This window comes from Humulus lupulus, chromosome 5 (genome assembly GCF_963169125.1).
Source record: "Humulus lupulus chromosome 5, drHumLupu1.1, whole genome shotgun sequence".
Lineage (NCBI taxonomy): Eukaryota > Viridiplantae > Streptophyta > Magnoliopsida > Rosales > Cannabaceae > Humulus > Humulus lupulus.
The window spans coordinates 198,533,252-198,541,761 of record NC_084797.1 but is presented as its reverse complement, the minus strand read 5'-3'; the positions used below and the strand labels follow the sequence as shown (position 1 = coordinate 198,541,761).

At 28.4% G+C, this 8,510-nt stretch overlaps 1 long non-coding RNA gene across 1 annotated transcript; it reads right to left on the bottom strand.

Moving 5' to 3' along the window:
• Positions 1-1,783: 1,783 nt before the first annotated feature.
• On the bottom strand, positions 1,784-5,849 carry LOC133833911 (uncharacterized). The gene is made up of 3 exons (XR_009893205.1): positions 5,718-5,849; positions 5,033-5,096; positions 1,784-2,653 (listed from the first exon to the last, which is right to left on the bottom strand). It is a non-coding gene; the product is annotated as an uncharacterized LOC133833911 (long non-coding RNA).
• Between the last annotated feature and the right edge of the window lie 2,661 nt (positions 5,850-8,510).

Here is an 8,510-nt window from a genome sequence, read left to right as displayed (position 1 = left end):
TTAAAATTTATATGATAATTAAAAAAATACATGTTTGAATAAGCATGTTTACAACTTTAAAATTAAGCAATCTTGTATTGCACGTTGTTTTCACCTAGTATATATATATTATATATATAGAGAGAGAGAAGACTTCTCAATGATTATTACCCATGAATGGTTATCACAAATCACTAAACAAGTTTTTGATGAGGAATGATTATAATGATGATGAAAATAAATAAATAAAATATATAAATCAATACTTTCAAATTTTTTAGTTTAATTAGGCAATAAATATTAGTTAGAAAGATAATTGTCACATTAATTATTCCCATTAATTTCAAAATGATTTTTTTCTCATAGAATTGTTAAAATGAATTAATCAAGAATGAAAAAAGAATGGAGAATGAATATTAAATAAGATTTTTTTTATTATTTAATTAATAAATATGTGACCGTCATGTCATTAGGCAGCCCTTCCAAAAGTTTAAAAAAGTCAAAATTTATTTTTAGAAATATTAATTAACAATTATAAATATGGACCATTGATTTTAACCCAATAGTTAATATTAAAGTAATCAAACATAGGTAGTAACCATTAAGAGTGCCCCCATATATATATATATTAGATACGAAATAATGTGCGATGTACATTTCTTTAGTTTTATTTATAGAATTTATTAATCATTTTTATTAAATTTGTATCATTGTCATATAAATTTCAATTAAATAAATAACATTATATATAAAATAATGACATAAAAATATTAAATGAAAATTAAACCAAAATATTGTTTATGATTTTTTAAAATATATATAATTTTTTTAATAAAATTTAAGATTATATATTATTATTATTATAAAATTTTATAATATTTAAAATTATATTAATATAAGTATTAAATATTATTATAATAATAATATTTGAATTCATATTAATATAATTAGTAAAAAAAAATAGGATTATATATTATTATCACAATAATATTTTATATAATTTAAATTTATATTAATATAATTGTTAAATATTTAATTTTGTATTATATATTATTATAATAATGATATTTTATACTGTTTGTTATATTAATATAATTAATAAATATTTATCTTTAATTAGTTTTAAAAGTATATTCCGTTAAAGTTAAGAAAACAAACCGTTAAAACCAATAATTTTCGTTATCTACACATTTTTTATACATAAGAGATATATATAAAATATATTTTGTTGCTAGCATGCACAAGTTTTGTTTATTCTTTTCATTTAATTGCGTACTCTGAAATGACTGGTGTACTGGTACCATTGTTGTTTTAAATGGGGTCACTTTTTAGAATAGTTTTTTTGGAAATTATACTTCTCTTCATATGGTTTTAGTGCTTTGTGTAAAAATTTAGTTTGCGTTTGGTAAAATTTTTATTTTTTAACTTTTTAAACTCAAAAATAAAAATATATATTTTTTATTTTTTTATTTTTATAAAATAAAAATGCGTTTGGTAACCAGTTTTGTTTTCTGTTTTTTTTTTAAATAAAAATAAAAATGTGTTTGGTAACTTTTATTTTTATTTTTTGTTTAAAAAATAAAAAAAATGTTTAAACATTTTTTTTATATTTTATTTTCATTTTCTAAACTAAAAAATAAAAATATTTTTTGTGACCACTATCTATTATTTTAAAATAAAAAATAAGAAAATTATAGTAAAAAAAGATCATATTAATAATATCCAAGTAATCTCAATTTTCATAACTTAATATCTATCCATGAGATAACACAAAATCAATAAAGTCTATATAGTAAAATAAAAATGTATGAACTGATAATTGCCTAAACTTAAAGTATTTAACGAGTCTTAACAATCAACTAATGTATTTACTCAATCTCACTATCGTCAACTAGCTTTCCATATATGATCAGCAATTTCATCACGAACATGAGTCATTTCACGTATATGAGTCCTAGAAATACTGAACTCTACACTATCAGTCAAAGTTTCATCCGTGCTTTGTAAAGTAGTGGCATGTACTTCAGAATTTCCTTCACCTCCATCAAAATATACATCTGCTGCTACATTTGTCCTTATAAAATTGTGAATCTCACAGCAAGCAATGACAATGTACTTTTGTATTCTTAGATCATATGAAGGCATTTGCTTTAGGATTGGAAAGCGAGCCTTCAACACGCCGAAACACCGCTCAATGATATTTCTCAAGTAAGAGTGTCGATAATTGAAAAGCTCTTTTTTTCCTATGGGATTAAGATCTGTGTACTGGCCCAAATGATACATTTCCCCTCGATATGGTGAAAGAAAACCATGCATGTTTGTATAGCCAGAATCAACAAGATAATATTTTCTTGATCCAATGATAATTCATGTTAGTTTTTACTTATAGATATTTAATATAAAATAATGTCAATCAACATAATAAGTTTGATAAATACTTACCTTGGGGCGGCATTGGAAATCCATAATCTGAGTTTGTGGCACATTCTAGAAGAATTCGTGCATCATTAGTTGATCTTTCTCATCCAGGAACAACGTATGTGAACTTCATGTCAAATGAACATACACACATAACATTCTGAGTTGTATCCACTTTTCGGCCTCGATATGGTATTTGTTCATCAATTGGAACATGTGTAGAAATATGAGTCCCATCTATAGCTCCACCACAATTCTAAAATATAAAATAAATTATTATATTTTTTTTTATTAAATATTGACAAGAAAGGAAAAAAAATAATTCAAATTTTTGTAGCTTAAAAAATGGATAGTATCTTCGATTGAATCGAATTTGTGGAGGAGTTACATCAAATGAAGGTAGAGTAATTAGTTCTTTGGATAGACGACATATTGCCTTCAAAACCTTCCTAAAATAATTAGATGTGGTTGAGATGGAGTGCTGAAATCGTTCAGCAACCACATGATGTCGTTCATTATGGCCAATCACAAATAAGAACATACCCACTTGTTCTTCAACAGACAGATATTGTGAGTTCTTCAATATTTTTTTCCTTTAGAATAGCACAAAATAGTTTGAAAACATCTTTGTTCATTCTGAACAAATCATAACACCTACTCCAATGGTCGTGCAACACTTCCATAACGTATTCATGGCCTGAAAGAGCTGAATTTCTACAAGGTTGCTTAGATAGATATAATTGATTATATTCCTCACAAGCAAAATATAGCAAAATCTCTCCAAACTCATTATCTGAATCGTCCAGTAAATTATCCTTGTTGAACCAAGCAACGTTTAAAGACATTTTATCCTGATAGTAGAATTTTTTTTAAAAATTTTACATTCAATATATAAACACTCAAAGTCAAAATCAAACCATAAAATAAAATAAGCAGACATCATTGATGGTTGGATGAAAATTAATATACAAACCAACAACTGAGAGAAAGATCTTATCTATGGAAAAGTTACGCGACAGCAAAAGAATTATGGGAAGAAAATAAGTTAGCTCTATCTCATATACTCTTCTTTCCTGCCTTTTGTCCTTACTACTTATTATCCTATACAAGTAATCATGCTCTTTTTTATTTTAATAATACAAGACAAAATAATAATGATTCATATACAAGACAAAACATTGGGCCTGTTGGACCATTCAGACAATAAAATGCTTTTTGTGATTAGATAGTGCAAGTAGAAATTACAATTATAATTCTAATTACTGTGCAATATGCAGTTGAAATATATATTGACATTTACTAATCAGCTTCTTAATAAAACTCTCTAGGATTACCACTAGCTAGCTAGTCAACAGAAGAACTATACTCAAAGAACTCATAATGATGCATGTACAGATGTAGTGTATATATCATGAGTCATGATGAGTCATTATAAGTTATACATATGCAATATATATATATATATATGTGTGTGTATACCCTTTAACTATTTTACGCATCTCTTTAATCTCCAAAGACTTTTGACAGAGACAGCAAGTAAAATATGGATTTTTATCATCACTCCTTTTCATTTCATGAGAAGCATGCATTGTGTGGTCAAATATTGAAAGTCTTTTATCTTCCAATAACAAGTAAGAGAAGTAAATGGACCCAAATTTAGTTAAAGGAGAGACTGCAACCCATTCAATTATTCATCATGCCTTACTGTTCTTGGGATGATAGATAAGGAATAAATGAGGAAGAAGCAGCCAGATAGAAGATTCTTACATGTCATGCATGGCTATCCTATTTATATCAGAACAAACCAAATTTAGATTTGATGTAGTTAATAATATTTTGTTATTACTGGCCTATATCCTATCAATCAGAACAAACTAAATTTTATGTTACTAAACTTGATAGTTTAGATGAGTACTTGTTAGTTTTATGCTATATGGAACTAAAGTATATTATACTCCCATTCTTAATGCATACAATATAGTATATAAAGAAATGTGCAATATTTCACTGCTAATATTGAGCTTGAGCCAGAGCCTTTTTGTTACATATATGCATACACATATATACATATATATATAGAGAGAGTTAGATAGACTTCAGACCAGAGAATTGTTTTCTATTTATAAGCATTAAGATATGAAATTTCGCTCAAATTTTCAATGCAAAAAAATGAGGCTAACCCCACCACTATACTGTCTAATTTTAAAATAAGAGCTACCAATTACAAGTTAACTATGCCAAAACAGAGTCTACTCTACTATGAAAAGAAAAACATGAGCATTGTAATAGAAAAAACAACAGGCATGTAAAATTAATAATGTAGAAATGGTAGCACAAACACAATACAAGTTCAAGTTTACACAGAAGTCTCGTTCAATATCACATGTAGTCTCAACAGAAGAGCACCCCCAATATTTAGAACAAATATATATAGAAACGTAAAGTCAATACAGAAATGTAATAAACTTAAAAGTGACAAAAAAAGATAGTGAAAGGTAATGAATCACAACTCAACAACTAAGGACAATGCAATACATCAAACATATTAGAACAAGGAAAAACAACTCAAAGCCTCTGATGAAAACCACAACTCAGATTAGTGGGAATTTAATCAACATAATTTATAATAATATACCTCAAAGTCACCAAGCCAAACTGTCTGAAACACTCAAAGCCACCAATCCACTAAGCCAATCAATCTGAAACAATCAAATTTGAAACCAAATTAATACCATAAATGGATTAGAAACCACAAAATCGATACATAAATTTAGAAAATTTTCTTATTTTTTCTTTATTTATCTTATATGTATGTATATATACTTTCTTTATAACAAGATTTTAACTAGTGACTAATACTATTGATGCTCTACAGGATATAGTATATGACTAAAAGATTTTTTTTCCATTTCTTCTTCGAAAAACACAAAGACAGAAGGGTTCAAACTTTAAAAATAAAGGCATGTATTCTCCTTTATATAATAGAGAAACAGATAATACAACCATTGAATTTTTTAGAGTAAAGTTTTGGGATTCTTTGCTTTGAGTTCATAGTACTTAAAAGTAAGGATAAGGAGAAAAAAATAAGTCACAACGTCGCCAATGGGTGAAATCAAAGAAGATGATTTGGGGTTTGAGGTTTTGACGAGAAGCTTCGAGTTGGGGGCGAGTGAGATCCATGGAGGTCATGAGAAACAAGATGAGATGGTAAGGAACAAGTTGGGGGCAATGGTTTCGGCACTGGGTGGGAGGAAATAAGAGAAATACAACCACAATTTCAATGGCACAGACCTAAAATTAAAAATGACAGAAAATCATACCTTAATAATAGAAATCGCCCTGGGCTCCGTTGATTGAGGAAGGTGAATCTCAGTTTATTGAGGAAGGTGAAGAAGAAGCCATTACTTGACGAAGGTGAGGAAGACGAGAGACGAAATACATTTTGATGTTTTTTAAAAGCTTCAAAATAATGTTTTCAAAATTTAATTAATTTTGATTTTAAATTAAAAAAATAAAAACAAAATTGTATTATCGAATGTGTTTCCTAACCATAATTTCATATTTTTAATTAAAAAAATAAAAAATTATTTTTTTAATGGTTACCAAACATGCCCTTAGTATACCATTTTTATTTGTGTAAGTTTATTGGTGGTGCCACACATGACAGGAGTTAGGACATTCCAACCATGTTGGTTTCTCCTTCTACATTTATTCCAACAATATATTATTAAATAAAAAAATTATAATCATTACAATAAATTCAAGAAAGACTTGCCACAACCATCGTCATTAATAAACAATCTAAGATTATCATTATTAGCATGTATTAATTGTTGATAATATTTAAACTTTTAGATGCTATATACAATGGGAAATTTCATTTTGTATGATTGATAAAGGCTATAATTAAAAAAAAAATGCTAGGCATATTAAAGATTTTAAAATAATGCTACTTTTTGATACTTTACCCAAAATGTTCTTACCATTTTCTCATCACTTTTCACTTCTTATTTATCTCTTCTCTCTGTCTCTTATTTCACTCTCTCTCACCTCACAACACCACCACCACACTAAATATTGTATTTCGAATAGATCTGGGCATGATTTTTGAGTTTTTTTTGCGATATTTTTTTTTAGATTTGAAACTCTGAAATCTATAGAAAATCGACCTTGCTCGATGGTGCTCGATACCAGCTCGATGGTGCTTGATACCAGCTCGATGGGACCTTCAAAATCATGATTTTTCATGAAAAAATGATTTTTCTCGATAGTGGTTCAATGGTAGCTTGATAGTGGCTCAATAGTGCTCGATGCGATTCTTGCAAGAGGCATAATTTTTCACTCGGGTATCTGTTTGGGTTGATTTTTTTTAATTTGGGTATTTTTTTAAGATCTACACGCTTGACATGTTCATATGCACATTTGTGAAGTGTAACACTTGTAAAAAATACAAAATTGCAAACATATGTCATGTTTAAGACATCTTTTGGTATATTTTCAAGTTTTAAACTTCTCAAATGTGTATATGAGCATGTCAAATGTGTAGATATTTAAAAAATACCCAAAATAAAAAAAAAATCACCCCAAACGGACACCCGAGTGAAAAATTATGTCTCTTGCAAGAATCGCATCGAGCGCCATCGAGCCATAATCGAACCACCATCGAGCAAAGTCATTTTTTCATGAAAATCTTGATCTTGAAGGCCCCAGCAAATGATTGCTCGATAGTGTTCGATGCCAGCTCGATGGGGCCTTCAAAATCGAGATTGTTCATGAAAAAACGACTTTGCTCGATGGTGGTTCGATTATGGCTCGATGGTGCTCGATGATGCTCGATGTGATTCTTACAAGAGACATAATATTTTACTCAGGAGTTCGTTTGGGGTGATGTTTTTTTTTATTTTGGGTATTTTTTCAAGATCTACACGTTTAACATACTCATATGCACATTTGGGAAGTTTAAAACTTAAAAATATACAAAATGATGTCTTAAACATGAGGTATGTTTGCACTTTTGTATTTTTTACAAGTGTTACACTTCACAAATGTGCATATGAACATGTCAAACGTGTAGATCTTGAAAAAATACCCAAAATAAAAAAAAATCACCCCAAACAGATACCCGAGTGAAAAATTATTTCTCTTGCAAGAATTGCATCGAGTACCATCGAGCCACTATCGAGCTACCATCGAAGCACCATCGAGAAAAGTAATTTTTTCATGAAAAATCATGATTTTGAAGGTCCCATCAAGCTGGCATCGAGCACCATCAAACGACCATCGAGCAAGGTCGATTTTCTGCAGATTTCAGAGTTTCAGATCTGAAAAAATCGCAAAAAAAAAACTAAAAAATCATGCCCAGATCCGTTCGAAATACAATATTTAGTGTGGTGGTAGTGTTGGTGGTGCTGTGAGGTGAGAGAGAGTGAAATAAGAGAGAGAGAGAGAGAGGGAAGAGAGAAGAGATAAGAGAGAAATGAGAAGTGAAAAGTGAGAAGGGAAATAGTAAGAGTATTTTGGATAAAATACTAAAAAATAATATTATTTTAAAATATTTAATATACCTAGCATATTTTTTTTTAAATTATAACATTTATCAACATACAAATTGAAATTTCCCTAAACAATCTGCAACTCGATTTTTTTCTCCACAGATGTGGCCTCAAAAATACATATTCAAAGTGCATTAACATTAGCAACAAATTCACTCTAAAAAAACATGACAAATATCAAGCAAAATAATAGTAAAATAATTTTAACGAATTATGTATTTGCAGGTACAAAAAATAGAAGAGTGGATCTGCCAAAAGCTGCCTCTAGAAGTTAAGTTATAACATATAATGTCATGTTATAATATTGATTTCTTTCCTCTGAACAAATTAATTAACCCTCAGCTGTCAACCAGATTTATTGGAATGACTATCAAAGCTAAACTAATATAAGTCAATTTGTGTCTAATCAGTCAAATTTCGAAAAAGAAAAAGATGAGATTTTTTACTTTTTCAATATTTTTTGTATTTTATAACATATAAAAAAAATTAAGTCGATAGTTTTGGACAGAATATTAAAAAATGGTGATGAGATGTTTCAACACTTAAGTTTAAGGAGATTTT